This window comes from Rhinoraja longicauda, chromosome 29, assembly GCF_053455715.1.
Source record: "Rhinoraja longicauda isolate Sanriku21f chromosome 29, sRhiLon1.1, whole genome shotgun sequence".
Classification (NCBI taxonomy): Eukaryota; Metazoa; Chordata; class Chondrichthyes; order Rajiformes; family Arhynchobatidae; genus Rhinoraja; species Rhinoraja longicauda.
Genome location: NC_135981.1, coordinates 16,889,629 through 16,906,795, shown reverse-complemented (window position 1 = coordinate 16,906,795; position 17,167 = coordinate 16,889,629).

Sequence of the window (17,167 nt, the reverse complement as noted above, 5' to 3'; positions counted from 1 at the left end):
ATGGACCTCTCAGTGGGGATGAATTCCTCATCTTCCAATCTACCTCGTTATGGCCCTCGTGCTTTTCTTTTAATCTGCGCTCTCTCTGTAGCTGTAACACCATACCAGAATACAACATACCTATAAGGTACAGAAGTTTAAAAGCGTGCACCACCAGACTTGAGAACAGTTTAGTTTAGTTTAGTTTAGTTTAGTTTAGTTTAGTTTAGTTTAGTTTAGTTTAGTTTAGTTTAGTTTAGTTTAGTTTAGTTTAGAGATACAGCGCGGAAGGTCCTTCGGCCTACCGAGTCCGCACCAACCAGTAATCCCCGCACATTAACACTATCCTACAGACACTAGGAACAATTTACACTTACACCAAGTCAATTAACCTACATACCTGTACGTCTTTGGAGTGTGGGAGGAAACCGAAGATCTCAGAGAAAAACCACACAGTCACGGGGAGAACGTACAAACTCCGTATAGACAGCATCCGTATTCAGGATCAAACCTGGGTCTCCAGTACTGTAAGTGCTGTAAAGCAACAACTCTACCGCTGCGCCACCATGCCGCACTTTTCCCCTCTGTTCTGCACAATGCTTCCATAAGCTGGAGTACTGTCCAATTCACCTTTTCCCCATAGTGCACATTGGACTTTGTCTATGAAACAATGCAGAGAACTATATTCTGCACTCTGCATCTTTCCCTTCTCTCTTCCTATTGTACTTGAGTTTGACTTGATTTTATTTATGTATATTGTTATCTGATTTGATTTGATAATGTGCAAAACAAAGCTTTACATTGAACTTAGGCACACATAACCATAATAAACCTAAACCAAAATAAACTTTCTGCATCCCGTCTCTTTTCTCTGTTTGCACAACCTGATGTACTCATGTCTGGTATGATATACATTTTTTGCTTTATTCCAATACATTTGACAATAATAACAATCCAGACCAAACCAAACCCCGTCCCTATATTCCACTAATAGAATGGATTCAAAAATCGTGAACACTTTCAGCAACTCTGCCACAAAAGAGTGTTGATGTCTAATTTCGACCAAAGTAGTTCACTTGAAAATGACTTGGGAAGTGAGTTTATACCTACACATTGGTGAGCACAAATTTCCTCATTCTTCTGATATGCAGTCGACAAGCACTCTGCTCTTGTTCATTACTCCAATCCCAGATGAAAGACTTGCCCATGTGAGTCTTTTGCTTTTATGTCATTACAGTCATGTGTCGACACAGACCGGCACATGTTTTCCTGTCAGTCACTGTAAGCATGGTGTACAGCACTGTCAGTGTACACTGCCTTTGAAATTCACTTTATTGAAATCAATAGAATACATTTTGGAAGCAGAGCGTAAAGTATTGAAAACATGGTGTTGTACATTGATCTGCAGAGGAGGGAATGAATTTGTGAGCACCAGGTGCTCTTGGGCACTTAATGCCTTGATATTAGATTAACGGCGACTCTGGACTTTAATATTGATTTCTTTTATGATTTAAAAAAGATCAAGGCATGAGCAATTCTTGAAGTGCGGTCAGTCATGTTCTGTCAGAATATTTCAGACCTTACCGAACTCCCACTTCCCTGGGAGGTTACGTTTAAAGTAGGCATTCTCTTTTGCACCAAGGGGCAAGAGGCCTTGAGAGTAACAGGAGGAGCAAAGCACGTCAACCTTGACTGTCTAGCTACATTAAGTAGACCCAGGAGAATTTGGTATAGGTTATTATTATCACATGTACAGCGAAGACAGTGAAAAGCTCTTTTTTAGTGTGCTATCTAGTCAAGTCAGATAATATTATACATGAATACGATCAAGCCATACGAAGGTAGAGTAGGGTAGAGCAAAGAGAAAGATTCCAGAGAGCAGAATATAGTTTCTCAGCATCGTTTGCAGCATTACAGTTCCAGAGGAAAAAGTCCAATGTCCGCAACAAGGTACATTGGAAAATCTCGACTTCCACGCAATACCAATGACTGTCCAATTGTGAAGCAAAATATTATCATCGTTAACTAACTAAGGATGAATAGACATCAATGGAACTGAATTTCAGAAAGAGCAGAGTATCTCGATGATGCTGTGCACCAAGTTTATTACTATCAAATAAGGACAACCTTTGAAACAAGAATGCAATTTTTTCAAAAAGAGCACTCAAATGTCTTGCCTCTTCTTTCTGAAGGTTTGCTGTGCATTTGCTCTATGGAGTTATGTCTACCCAGTTGTACTTTGTCCATTGAGCAAACTTTCTACCCCTAAGTGTGGTCCTAAACTAGTTTCGGGATACGGGTTGCTTATCCTGGTAGGGTCAGCTAAATCACAGCTGGTAGCATTCTTAGCTTTGAATCAGAATGTTGTGGATTCAAGTTTTGCTCCCGTTGAGTTGAGCATAGACATTTCACTTTCCAGTAACACGCAAAAACCCCTCTCAGATGTGATTCTCAGCCATGGCCCCATCTTCCCAGTTGGATACAAATTATTTATGGCACCATTTTAAAAGCGTTCTCTTTCACATCTGACAAATGCCATCACTACAATAAATTATTTGGTCGTTATCACTTTGCTGTCTGAAGTGGGACCATTACCCGATAGCATCTTAAACAAAATCTGTAACATGCAGTTCTGAATGTGCATACACACTTATAGCAGATTATGTTTCATTTTGTTTTTAGTTTACAGATACAGCAGGGAAACAGGCCATTCGGTCCACCGAATGCGGCTGACCAGCGATCCCTGTACACCAACATCATCCTTCACACACTAGGGCCGATTTACAATTTTACTGAAACTAATTAACCTACAAACCTGTGCATCTTTTGATTGTGGGAGGAAACCGAAGCTCCCAGAGAAAACCCACGCAGGTCCCAGGGAGAATGTACAAACTCCATACAGACAGCATCTGAGGTCAGGATCAAACCCGGGTCTCTGGCGCTGCAAGGCAGCAACTCGACAATGGCACACTATTGGAGGCTGAATTTAAAAATCCAACCAACTTAAATTCCCATGTACTTAAATATACTTGGTTTGTTGAATCTTGCGGCCTAAAATTTGCACTGAATGCAAGATGTTTTGGAATATACCAAGCTAATGAAAATCCTCAGTAGAAACTTGGGCTGAGGTTCTCAATATATTGCTCAAGGGTCCAGGAACCAATTGTAACATCTCCATTGTTCAATGGTTGTGATGAACTAATTCATTGCTCACTGTATGTCCGAGCCTGGGAGATTCTATATGTATGATGGAGTAAGTGCTAATAGACGTGCAAGAAATCAAATGATGTTCTTTTCAGGAAAGAAAATGAACGATGATAAAGCGAAGTTTGCACTCCAGCCTTTGTAGATTTGTGGATTAAGTGAAAGATTGGCAACATCAGCATATTTGCATTCATTAATTTAATGACAATTTCACAAACTGACATTTCACATAATGCACCGTTATATCATGTTAGCATGATATTTGATATTCTGATACATGATATTCTGTTTGACATTTCTCATTATTAATAATAGGCATTGCAAGCACTACTATTGAAACTTCTGACTTTTTTTCTGGTATTTTTCTAAATGGATTTCTGTTGTAAACCTTTAACAAACTTTACAAATTAATCTATCTGCCTTGATTGTTTACTGATTTTTACAAGTGGATGTTCAAAATGGTAAACGCTGTTTTCTAAATCCAGACCAAAAATTTGGATTATGTCCAAGTATTAATTATTTAATGGTACTATTTAATTACATTACTGAAACATGAAAAGAGCATTCTTCTAAAGGCCTGAAACTATCACATTTGTCTAATTTCCTAAATTCTCGCACGCTTTATTGATTCAATTAATTATTAAATAGAATGAGAGTTATAATGAGAATTATAAATAGCATGAGAGTTTTTGAACAGTTTTCAATTGTTACTATTAACCAATCATGGATCTAAGCATATACAGATAGGAACAAACTAGACTGATGCAGACTGAGCAATTGGGAGAGGTTGAGTAGGCTGGGACTTTTTTGGACTGCAGGAACTGAGGGGTGATCTTATAGAGGTGTATAAAATCAAGAAAATAGACAGGTTAACGTTTTTTCCCCCAGGATAGGGCAAATTGTTCGTTAGTTACCTATTATTGACATACTTAACTCACCTAATACCAGTTTAGAGATTGCCAGAAATAATTGATAAGTATGAGGGCAGATATATTTTATTTGCTGTCAGGGTACAATGTATTTGCTTTTGAATTCTTTGTTATTCATCTGAAAAATAGACTAAACATCTAGCCCAATTTACCATTATTTTAATCTCTTTTGTGACATCATTTTTTTAAATTGGAAGACACAGCATGGAAACATGCCTGTCAGCCCACTGAGTCCATGCCAACCGTGTCAACGCACTGATAACGCACTGATATAATGTTATTCCACTTTCACATTGACTCCCTGCACATCAGGGATGATTTATGGAGGCCAATTAACCTATAAACCCAATGTCTTTGGGATACGGGAGGAAACCGGAGGAAACGCACACGGTCACATGGAGAACATGCCAACTCCACATAGACAACACCCGAGGCCAGGATTGAATCATGGTCTCTGTGGCTGTGAGGCAGTGGCTCGACCAGCTATGCCACTGTGCTGCACAAGTTAGTTTGTAACATTGTTCACTGCATAGTTGGAACAACAATGAAAACTCATCGTAAATCATGAAAATGATGAATGGGTTGGCTTTTTATGGTAATGGCGTGAGGGAAAAACTAAATCATGTCTATTCATTTTCACTCGCTCTGTCAGTCTCTCCAAATGAATTTCAGCATTGGGTACACACATCATGTACAACGCACCATTGCTAACTATTGTTTGTCTAGTTTAGTTTAGCTTAATTTCGAGATACAGCGCGGAAACAGTCCGTGCCGACCTATGATCCCCACACACAAACACTATCCTACACACTAGGGACAATTTACAATTTTACCAAGCCGATTAATCTACAAACTTCTACATCTTTGGAGTGTGGGAGGAAACCGGAGCACTCGGAGAAAACCCATGCGGTCACGGGGAGAACGTACAAACTCCGTACAGATAGTGCTGATAGTTAAGATCGAACAAGAGTCTCTGGTGCTGTAAGGCAGCAACTCTACCACTGTGCCGCCGTGCCGTTCGTAATCCAATCTCATCAATTGCCATGGTAAAGCTTGGCTTTCCTAACTGAAATTAAGAATGAGTTTAACCTGTTCACTGCCAAGATTTCTTTTTTTTAGTTTTAGTTTAGAGATACAGTGGGAAACAGACCATTCAGCCCACCAAGTCCGCGCCGACCAGTGATGCCCGAACATTAACACTATTCCACACACACTAGGGACAATTTACACATACACCAAGCCAACATTGGGTGGCGCCGTCAGCGGTGGCAGCCTCACCTACAGTCTGTCTGTCTTTTCGTCTTTTTTGTTTTCGTCTGGTTTGTTTTATGTGGGGGCTATGCGTGTGGGGGGGGGGGGGTCGGGGGAAACATTTTTTCAATCTCTTACCTTGCCGGAGATGCGATTTTTTTCTGGATCGTATCTCTGGTCACTTTGCGGCGTAACATCATGGAGCTGGCGGCCTTGCTCAAGACTGACTTTGAGCCCCACCGCGGGGCCGTGGACTTACCATCGGAGCCTGCGATCTCTTGCCTGGGATCGACGCACCAAAAAGCGGCTTGCGGATTTCAAAATCGAGGAGCTCGCAGTCTCAGGTAGAGACTGATGTCGGGAAGCTCCAAGCCACAGGAGGTTCGACCAGCCCTGACTCGGGAGTCCAATCACCTGGCGCGTGGAGCTGAGATCCCCCCGGTGCGGGAGCTTGATCGCCCCGATGCGGAGGGTTCTACCACCGGTTGCGATAGCCGAGATCGCCCCAAGAACAGAAGGTTCGAGTTCCCCAACCGCGGGAGAACAAAGAAGGGAAGAAGCTTGAACTTTTTGTTGCCTTCCATCACAGTGAGGAATATGAGGAGTCACAGTGGTGGATGTTCATGTTAAAAATGTATTTGGGTGTCTTGTTGCTCTTTATTGTTATGACTGTATGGCAATCTGAATTTCACTGTACATTAATTTGTACATGTGACAATAAACAGACCATCAACCTTGAATTAACCTACAAACCTGTACGTCTTTGGAGTGTGGGAGGAAACCGAAGATCTCAGAGAAAACCCACGTGGTCACTGGGAGAACGTACAAACTCTGTCCAGACAGTACCCAAAGTCAGGATCGAACCTGGGTTTCTGGCGCTGCAAGTGCAGTAAGGCAGCAACACCACCGCTGCGCCACTGTGCCGTCCACTGTGCTGGGCCCCAATATACAAAAGTGATCGTAAAATTGATTTGGAAATTTTTTTTAAAAATTGTTCGCTGGAGAACTTGTGGGTCTTGCTAGTACGAGGAGTGTGAAATTCGGTATGGACAGGTGGGGCATAATTTGGGACAGTGTTTGGCTGTCTGGACTCACACAGGAGGGTTTGAGCAGAACAGCTGGCATCCATGCAGGACAACCAAAATAGCTTCTCGCACGGTACACAGATATCTTGCTTTTAACAAATTTCCAATGGGCAGCAAAAGAGGAAAAGCACGATTTACAACACAGATGTGTTAACGTTCACGTGGATACTGCAGTTGCTAATTATTTTATTGCCCAGTAGGATCCATCTTATCTCCAACCTTGCTTCTGCTAATAAATCTAGTACCTGCAGTTCCATATGTCCTTACTCTTCAATCCAATTAAAGATGGGGTTTTTTAAAGTCCAATTAACAGTATTCAAGCGAAAGCACCAGGTGCAATTTATACTGACATGATCGTTTTTATGAACAGTGGAAGCACATAATTCAATCATTCATGGACCAAAGCGGACTATTTTGTGCCCTGTTCAACCTGTCACCCTCAGTGTGCTATGCAAAGAGAGTCTGGAGAGGTTTGCAAGGGTCGCTGTCACGATTTATTCCGAACAGCTCCATCACAGAGGATACTGATTTACGGACTGTTCCCAGGGACGCATTCGGAGACTGACATCGAGTGCTGCTGGAAGGTCATCAACTCGGTGAAAGACGCTCTTTGGTCTGCCCGAGCTTTGTTGACCTCCCAGCAGAGCGAGCTGTCCGTCGGGGAATGTTGCCGACTGGCCCGCTGCAGACTGCAGGAGTACGTGCTGAGGGACGCACTGAAGCTCGGTGCAGCCAACGCCAAGGCTCTGTGGGGGAGGACCACAGTCTGGGGTCCTTCCGCTGTTGGACAAGGGGGGTAGGGTGTGGTGGAGACGCCCCTCCAAATAAGGGAAGGGATTCCACGCCAGTGGGCCACATGAGTGGCAAGGGTGTGGGGTGTATTGTGTAATTTGTGTAAACAGTATTGAATGTATGTATAGCCTCTGCGAATGTCAGATGGAGTTTTGTAAAGATCATGTTTTGTATATATTTATTTCTCAAATAAAGTCTATTTTGAAATTTAGTTAAAAATTTTAATTAATTTTTTTAAAAAGGTGCTATGTTTGTGAAGACAGTGATTGTCCTTCAACTGGTTCTGGACCAAATGTTAAAATATATGCCTACAGTGCGGCACGGTGGCACAGCAGTAGAGTTGCTGCCTTCCAGCGCTTGCAGCACCAGAGTTCTTAAGGATAGCAGAGTCAAGGGATATGGGGAGAAGGCAGGAACGGGGTACTGATTGTGGATGATCAGCCATGATCTCGGTGAATGGCACTGCTGGCTCGAAGGGCCGATTGGCCTACTCCTGCACCTATTGTCCATTGTCTATTGTCTATTGATTCCGACTATGAGTGCTGCCTGTACGGAGATTGCACGTTCTCCCCATGACCTGCGTGGGTTTTCTCCGAGATCTTCGGTTTTCTCCCACACTCCAAAGACCCGGACAGTTGTGAATCTGTGGACTTCTCTGCCACAGAAGGCTGAATTCACTGGATGTTTTCAAGAGAGAGTTAGATTTAGCTCCTAAGGCTAACGGAATCAAGGGATGAGGGGAAAAGATAGGGACGGGGTATTGATTCTGGATGACCAGCCATGATCATATTGAACGACGGTATTGGCTCAAAGGGCCAAATGGCCTACTCCTATTTTCTATATTTCTTTGTTTCTAAAATGAATCAAGAGTTTTCCACAGTTTTTGTTTTGCACGTATTTTTTTATTACAAATAAAGTTTATTTTGAAATAGAAATGTTCATCGACTAATGATATATGCCTGGACATGCAGTGATTGATCAGGCTACAGTGATCCCTTGACTGCAGTACCTTTATGGCAGAGAGGGTTTATTTTTTAAGGCAATGCCCTCCTGCTGTAAACAATAGAAATTGAACCTAAATATAAATTTTGCATCACCTACCTTTTCCACTTTCCAGTTGGTCAGCTGTTTGGTATAATTTTTCATGCAATTTTCTCAATTATATTCCAGACAGCTGGAAAACAATTTCAGTCACTACAGTGAGCTACTTTACTTCAATAGGACTTTAGGTGCTCAGGGAGTTCAATGGAATTACACACTGTATTCAGACCATAATTCATTTTAGATGGCAAAAATAATAACTGCTCTTCATGGTTGAACCCAGCTCACCCCGATGTGACTCTGTGGGAACAGAACAGTCCTGCATATTAGTATTTCTGAACTCTTCTTGGGGTAAAATCATGTATTCAGCCACCATCTTACACTGGTATTGTGAACCCAATGACGTCAAAATCCAAAGATGGAGCTGCTGCATTACAACGCCAGAGGCCTGGGCTTCATCTTGACCTCCGTTACTGTCAGTGTAGAGTTTGCGCGTTCTCCTTTTGACCGCATGGGCTTCCTCCGGGTGGACCAGCTTCCTCCCACATCCCAAAGACGTGCAGGTTTATAGGTGAATGTTGGGGGAGTCCAGAACAAGGGGCCACAGTTTAAGAATAAGGGGTAGGCCATTTAGAACTGAGATGAGGAAAAACTTTTTCAGTCAGAGAGTTGTGAATCTGTGGAATTCTCTGCCTCAGAAGGCAGTGGAGGCTAATTCTCTGAATGCATTCAAGAGAGAGTTAGATAGAGCTCTTAAGGATAGCGGAGTCAGGGAGTATGGGGAGAAGGCAGGAACGGGGTACTGATTGAGAATGATCAGCCATGATCACATTGAATGGCGGTGCTGGCTCGAAGGGCCGAATGGCCTCCTTCTGCCCCTATTGTCTATTATTGTCTATTGAATTAGCCTCTGCAAAATTGCACCTGGTGTGTTGGGAGTGGATGAGAAAGTGAGTTAAAAAGAATCTAGTGTGAATGGGCAATTAGTGGTCGGTGTGGACTTGGTGGGCCGAACAGCCTGGTACCATGCAGTATCTCTGAAACTAAACAAAGCGAAGAAGTGCCAGATGTCTGGGGCAGCAGGAAATGTGGTACTGTAGTGGCCTGGCGGAGGCCAGAGAAAAGGCAAGACGCCAGGCAGTTTTTAGTAAGATTCTTTTATTATGCTGTGAGCTCCTGCCCACAGCGTAGTTCTCCCAGGGATGAGCCACGCCTCCCCTTGGTCTCACTTTTAACCCCTTACGCCTGTCCGTCACGTAATGAGGGGCTGACCCAAGGAGTGGCCTGATCCGCCACAGGACCCCCCTCAATCCATACTTTGTTTTCAAGAAGGGTAGCAGGGAAAAGCCAGGTCCACATGTCTAACATCAGTGGTAGGGAAATCATTTGAGGTAAAAAAGAAGGACAGGATTAATCTGTGGTTGGAGGGAGGGGGATTAATTAAGAATGTTCATCATATTTTTATTTTAGTTTAGTTTAGAGATACAGTGCAGATACAGGCCCTTCGGCCCATCGAATCCGTACTGACCAGCGATCCCCGCACATTAACACTACCCTACACACACTCGGGACAATTTTACATTTACATCAAGCCAATTATCCTACAAACCTGTACGTCCTTGGAGGGTGAGAAGAAACCAAAGATCTCAGAGAAAACCCACGCAGGTCAAGAGGAGAACGTACAAATTCCTTACAGACCCGGATCTCTGGCGCTGTAAGACAGCTACGCCACCGCGCCGCACTTTATTTTAAGGGAAACTCCTGCTAACTCATTGATGAGATGTTGATGAGGAGAGAGCAGCTGATGCCATCTACAGAGGTTTTGACAAGGTGTCACATGGGAGACTGGTTCAAAAGTTCAGAGTCCGTTGTACAGGGCATTGGAGAGGCCACACCTGGAGTATTGCGTACAGTTTTGGTCTCCTAATCTGAGGAAAGACATTCTTGCCATAGAGGGAGTACAGAGAAGGTTCACCAGATTGATTCCTGGGATGGCAGGACTTTCATATGAAGAAAGACTGGATAGACTCGGCTTGTACTCGCTGGAATTTAGAAGATTGAGGGGGGATCTTATAGAAACTTACAAAATTCTTAAGGGGTTGGACAGGCTAGATGCAGGAAGATTGTTCCCGATGTTGGGGAAGTCCAGAACAAGGGGTCACAGTTTAAGGATAAGGGGGAAGTCTTTTAGGACCAAGATGAGAAAGTTTTTTTCACACAGAGAGTGGTGAATCTGTGGAATTCTCTGCCACAGAAGGTAGTTGAGGCCAGTTCATTGGCTATATTTAAGAGGGAGTTAGATGTGGCTAAAGGGATCAGGGGGTATGGAGAGAAGGCAGGTACGGAATACTGAGTTGGATGATCAGCCATGATCATATTGAATGGCGGTGCTGGCTCGAAGGGCCGAATGGCCTACTCCTGCACCTATTTTCTCTGTTTCTCTATGTTTCTATGTATCCGGGGTAATTCAAACAGTTTGCCCTAAAGCTAGCTCATGATACAAGGCATAGGGTGATAGTTAGGGTTGTTTATGCAATCTTAAGCCTAAGTCCAGGACTCGGTCATGGAGATTGAAAATGGGGCCTTCCTGTTTGCTTGTGTGCATTAACAACCTGGGTGCGAATGAGGGAAGTATGATTAGCAAGTTTGCACATGACGCAAAAATCATTGATCATGTGGAGAATACTCTTTGGCTGCGGGATAATATTGATCAGTTGGTAAGATGGGCAAGGAAACGGCAGATGGAATTTAATTTTGAAAGATGCAGGAAATTCATTTTGTTAGGACTCTGGTGAAAAGGAATAGGTGACGTTTTGGGTCAAGACCCTTCTTCAGACTGAGAGTCAGGGGAGTGACAGTAAGATTGTGGTTGCACTAGAGAAAGTGTACAGGATCTTCCGCGAGCTATTGCCTTGAATGGCACATTTCAGCTTTGAAGGGAGACTGGCCAAGCTGTGTTTGTTCTCCTTGGAGCAGAAGACTGAGGAATGATGGTGATGGGTGGGAGATGGAGTGAGGATTGAGGTGTACATGAATGTAGCAAAGCAAATGGTACAGAGTGAGTAATCCTGGCAGAGGGGGGCATCGGCTTAAGGAAAGGATTAGAAGGTTTAAAAATGATTTGGGGAAGAATTTTGTGCACTCAGATTGTGGCTGGAATGTGGAGTACACTGTCTCACAGAAAGAAGCAAGTAATCTCACAACTTAATAGTATTTATTATCTGTAACAAAGAAATGTACGGAAAATAACAATAGAATAGACAGCGATTTGCTGGCTAGCATGGAACAGTGGGCCGAACTGCCTGTTACCGTGCTCTATGACTGTATATGTTTAGTTTAGTTTACAATACGATACGATACGATATGATAGGACTGTATTCATACCCGGAGGGAAATTGGTTATTATTATTGTCACATGTACTGAGCTGCAGTGAAAAGCTTTTTGCTTGCCGGCTATCCAGTCAAAGAAAAGACGATACTGTAGCGACCATAGAGAATGGTCCGGGTCGTCGAACCCTCAGATTGGCCAGCGAGGTCACGTGTGAACGCGACCGTGGGGATTGGTCCAGAGAGCGACATCGCTGATTGGCCAGCGTGGTCATGTGCGCTTTTGGCGCCCGAAATGTTCAGTTCGGCGAAGTCTTCGAAGAAGACAGTAAGTTTTTGATGGTTGTCCTTTACCTTGTTGTTTAACCTTGTATTCGAATATTGCGGCTGCAATAAACTTCTTCTACAACCAACAAGTTTTCGGACTCGCCATATTGGTGACCCCGACGTGATCTGGACGATCACCGACTAGGCAGGAACACGACGCCTCGTTGTTGATTGCCGCGCCTGGCACACCGGAGTTAAGCGCGGTAAGCGTTCACCTTCCGTTGTTTTGGACACATTCACCGCAATCTTGGTTTGTCCACACCGAAGCTCAATTTCATATAAAGAATATATCGGACGACTCGACGAAGTATTACTACCTCGTCAGCGCTCTATCACCGGAGACGACCACACGCGTGATGCGGTTCATCGTTAATCCGCCTGCGGAAAGCAAGTATGAGGCAATGAAGAAAGTGTTACTACGAACCTTCGGGTTTAATAGGCATGATTGCGCTGCAAGACTTCTGCACCTACCGGACCTCGGAGATCGACGGCCGTCCGTTCTCATGGCCGAAATGATGATGCTAGCCGGTGAGCATACGGATTGCCTTATGTTCGAACAGGCATTCCGAGAGAAGCTTCCTGAGGATGTCCGACTGCTGCTCACGGATTGTTCTTTTAAGGACCCCGAAGCATATGCAGCGAAAGCGGACGCGCTCATAGCGGCTAAAAACAAGGCAAGCGGTTCGATCAACAAGGTCTCGACATCAGTGACCATGCCACAGTGACATCAAGATGGCGCCGCGTCTCCCGCCAGTTCTCCGAAAGCCCGCCAAAAAGATCCGCACAAGCGCGGCTGGTGCTATTATCACCTACGATGGGGTAGCGAATCCCGCAACTGCCGCTCACCTTGTACCTTCGCGGGAAATGCCTCAGCCGATCGTACATAGGGGCAGTTACGATTGGCCAGAACCGACGCCTCTACGTCCACGATCGATTCACGGACACAGAATTTTTGGTGGACACGGGAGCCATCGTCAGTATAGTGCCGCCGACCGACCTCGAAACCAGAACGGGTAAGACAGGTCCCACCCTCATCGCGGTTAATGGCAGCCCCATTCGCACTTTCGGTATACGGAAGATGTCCCTTGTGTTAGGCCTCCGCACGTACGAATGGCCATTCATCATAGCAGACGTCAGACAAGCGATCCTGGGCGCAGATTTTCTCTGGGCTTTTTCACTGGTCCCTGATGTCCGCGGTAACGACCTCCGACCCTCCGCCGGCGAGGAGCCCGTCGCTCCGACAATCGCCTCCCCGCCCAGCCCTACTGTCCAGGCCGTCGTCGCGGCCCCTGACTCGTATGCTGAGATCCTGGCGGAGTTTCCAGAGCTGCTCATCCAACGTTTTGACACGCCTTCGGCCAAGCACGGCGTGGTCCATCACATCCGCACCGAGGGCCCTCCCGTTTTCGCTCGGGCCAGGAGACTACCGCCAGACAAACTGGTGGTGGCCCGGGCGGAATTTAGGAAGATGGAGGAAATGGGCATTGTCCGTCAGTCCGACAGACCGTGGGCCTCGCCGTTGCATATGGTCTCCAAGGCATCTGGGGGGTGGAGACCATGTGGCGATTATCGGCGTCTCAATGCTGTCACCACGGCTGATCGCTACCCCATACCGCACCTACAGGTCTTTTCGTCTGGGCTGGAAGGAGCGGTGGTGTTCTCCAAAATCGATTTGGTGCGAGGATACCACCAGATTCCGGTGCGGCCGGAGGACATACAGAAAACCGCCACGATTACTCCGTTCGGGTTGTTTGAATGGTTGCGTATGCCTTTCGGTTTAAAGAACGCGGCACAGGCTTTCCAACGACTGATGGACCGTGTGGGTCGGGGTTTACCCTTTTTGTTTATTTATTTAGACGACATCCTGGTCGCCAGCCCCTCAGTGCAGGAACACCAGGTCCACTTGCGGACTGTGTTCCAGCGGCTCCAAGACCACGGGCTCATTATCCAACCCTCCAAATGTCAATTCGGCCTCCCTTCTCTTGATTTTCTAGGGCACAGAATTACCCCTGCCGGCGCCTCCCCTTTGCCCGAGAAGGTGGAGGCTATCCGGGCATTTCCCAGGCCCACCACAGTAAAAGGACTACAGGAGTTCGTAGGTATGGTTAACTTCTACCATAGGTTCGTTCCGGCAGCTGCGCGGGTCATGCGCCCGCTCTTCCAGTGCCTTGCGGGAAAACCGGTAGAGTTGATATGGTCCCCGGCCGCAGAGTCGGCTTTTACAGCAGCTAAGGCAGCATTAGCAGACGCCACCATGTTGGTCCACCCGAGCCCCTCCGCCCCCACGGCCCTGACGGTTGACGCCTCTGACGTGGCGGTGGGCGGGGTCTTGGAGCAGCAGGTCGGTGGCCGTTGGCAGCCCTTGGCGTTTTTCAGCCGGCAGCTAAATTCGGCTGAGCTGAAGTATAGCGCATTTGACCGAGAGCTTCTGGCCCTCTATTTAGCTGTTCGTCATTTCAGGTATTTCCTTGAGGGCCGCCCATTTGTGGCCTTTACGGACCATAAACCATTAACATTTGCATTTTTCAAATTGTCTGACCCATGGTCGGCCCGCCAGCAGCGGCACCTGACTGCTATCTCCGAATTTACCACCGATGTCCGTCATGTCGCGGGTAAGCTTAATGCCGTTGCTGACGCCCTGTCTAGACCTGCTTTTTCCCCTATTTCGGCGGTGGACTGCGAGGTGGATCCCCAGGAGCTTGCGGAGGCACAGCTTCTAGCGGATACCGCCTCGGCATACCAGTCCACCACTTCGGGATTGAAGTTGGCTCAGGTAGCCTGCGGGTCGGAAGGCACAAAAGTCTGGTGTGATGTTTCCCTTCCCCGTCCCAGGCCGGTAGTACCGCCCTCCCTTCAGCGCCGGGTTTTTGATGCCATTCATGGGCTGGCGCACCCGTCCATCCGCTCCACCTCTGCTTTGGTAGCAGCTCGGTTTGTCTGGCATGGCCTACGGAAACAGGTAGCGGGTTGGGCGCGTGCCTGCGTTCCCTGTCAGACCGCTAAAGTCCAGCGCCATGTCCAGCCCCCCGTACAGGAGTTCGAGGTCCCAGCAGTTCGTTTTTTCCACATCCATGTGGATTTAGTCGGGCCTTTGCCTTCCTCCCGGGGCTACACCCACCTCCTCACGGTGGTGGATCGGTTCACCCGGTGGCCAGAGGCTTTCCCATTGTCTGATATTTCGTCAGCGTCTTGTGCCAGGACTTTGGCCCTCCATTGGGTAGCTCGTTTCGGGGTCCCGGCAGTTATTACCACTGACAGGGGGCCGCAGTTCACTTCGTCCCTCTGGGCCGCGCTCGCAGAACTGTACGGTTCCAAGTTACAACCCACTACTGCATATCACCCCCAGGCAAATGGACTTGTAGAAAGGTTCCACCGTCAACTTAAGGCGTCCCTCAGTGCAAGGCTTGAAGGCTCGGACTGGGTAGACCAACTCCCCTGGGTTCTTCTGGGCATCCGGACTGCTCCTAAGCTAGATCTCGGTGCGTCGTCCGCGGAGCTAGTATATGGCTCGACACTTCGAGTACCCGGAGATTTGTTTCCGGACCCCTCAGACCAGCTGCCTACAGTCCCATCAGTATTAGCATCTCTCCGGGCACGGGTGGGTTCCCTGGCTCCAGTTCCGACTTCACGTCATGGGTGTCCCATGGTACATGAACCGCCTTCCCTGAAGGACTGTGAGTTTGTGTTTCTGCGAAAAGATTCCCATCGTGCCCCGTTGCAGAGGGTCTATCAAGGACCGTTCCGGGTTTTGCGTAAGGGAACGGCTACCTTCACCTTAGACATGTGCGGCAAGAGTGAGCTCGTCTCGGTGTCCCGGCTCAAACCTGCACACTTGGATCCGGATCAACCAGTCCTGGTCGGCCAAACCCCTAGGAGAGGCCGACCTCCGTTAGTTCCGCTCGGTCCAGGACCCCCCGTTCCGGCAGTTCCTCCAGGACCCCCGTTCCGGAAGTTCCTCCAGGACCCCCCGTTCCGGCAGTTCCTCCAAGTCCGGAACCCCCGGCTCCTGTGGTTCAGGCTGCCCCTCTCTGTACTCGTTATGGTCGCGAAATCCGGCTCCTTGCTAGGTTCCGTAACTCGGGTTCTGGGGGGGGGTCATGTAGCGACCATAGAGAATGGTCCGGGTCGTCGAACCCTCAGATTGGCCAGCGAGGTCACGTGTGAACGCGACCGTGGGGATTGGTCCAGAGAGCGACATCGCTGATTGGCCAGCGTGGTCATGTGCGCTTTTGGCGCCCGAAATGTTCAGTTCGGCGAAGTTTTCGAAGAAGACAGTAAGTTTTTGATGGTTGTCCTTTACCTTGTTGTTTAACCTTGTATTCGAATATTGCGGCTGCAATAAACTTCTTCTACAACCAACAAGTTTTCGGACTCGCCATAATACATTGATTACAATCAAGCCGTCCATTTTATTTTTGTTCCATACTCATATTTTGTATTCATATTGATGTGTTGATTTTCATGCCATTTCTGTATATGTTTGATCTTTACCACATTGCTGTAACTGATCAAGAACTTTCCAAATCGAATCAAGAACAATTTTATAGGTGTTAGCTCTTGTTGTTTAAGAGCATTTAATCAGGGCCCTTAATTTATAACAAAATTATTGCAAATCAAAAAGGTGTTAGCAGCATTCTGTATTGACAAAATTTATTAAGTCAAGGCTAAAATAAATCAATTGTTGGAAATGTTATGCTTGATTATATTCATATGATCGTTTGATTAAGAATTCCAAGGACCAGAAATCATTGAAAATTGATTTGATACATTGCAAATTAGGCTTGAACCAGGAACATATTTAGTTAGAGTTGACCAGGTTCCTACGAGCTGCGAGAATGGAAATGACATTTTCACCTCTAATTTATTATACCACGGACGTTTATCGAGCTGAGCCTTTAATTTTAGTACTTTTACATTTATATAGCGTCTTATGTGATCTCAAAACTCTGTACATGGCTTTTAAAGTGTGGGACTGCTGTAATGTTGGACAATATAGCTGGTAATTTTGTGCACAGATTGCCCTGGGCAAAGAGAGACTCCCCCCTGTCATTTAATCTAATTGTGACATGGGGTATTTTACAATTCATCTGACAAACCAAGAAGAGCGTTGATTTAATATGTTGAAGTCAACATATCCTGCAGTGACCCACTGCATAGGCCCCCAACTAGATACAATGGTTACATTGCAGATATGACAGGGGCATTGTGGCTTTGACTGGCATTGCAAATACG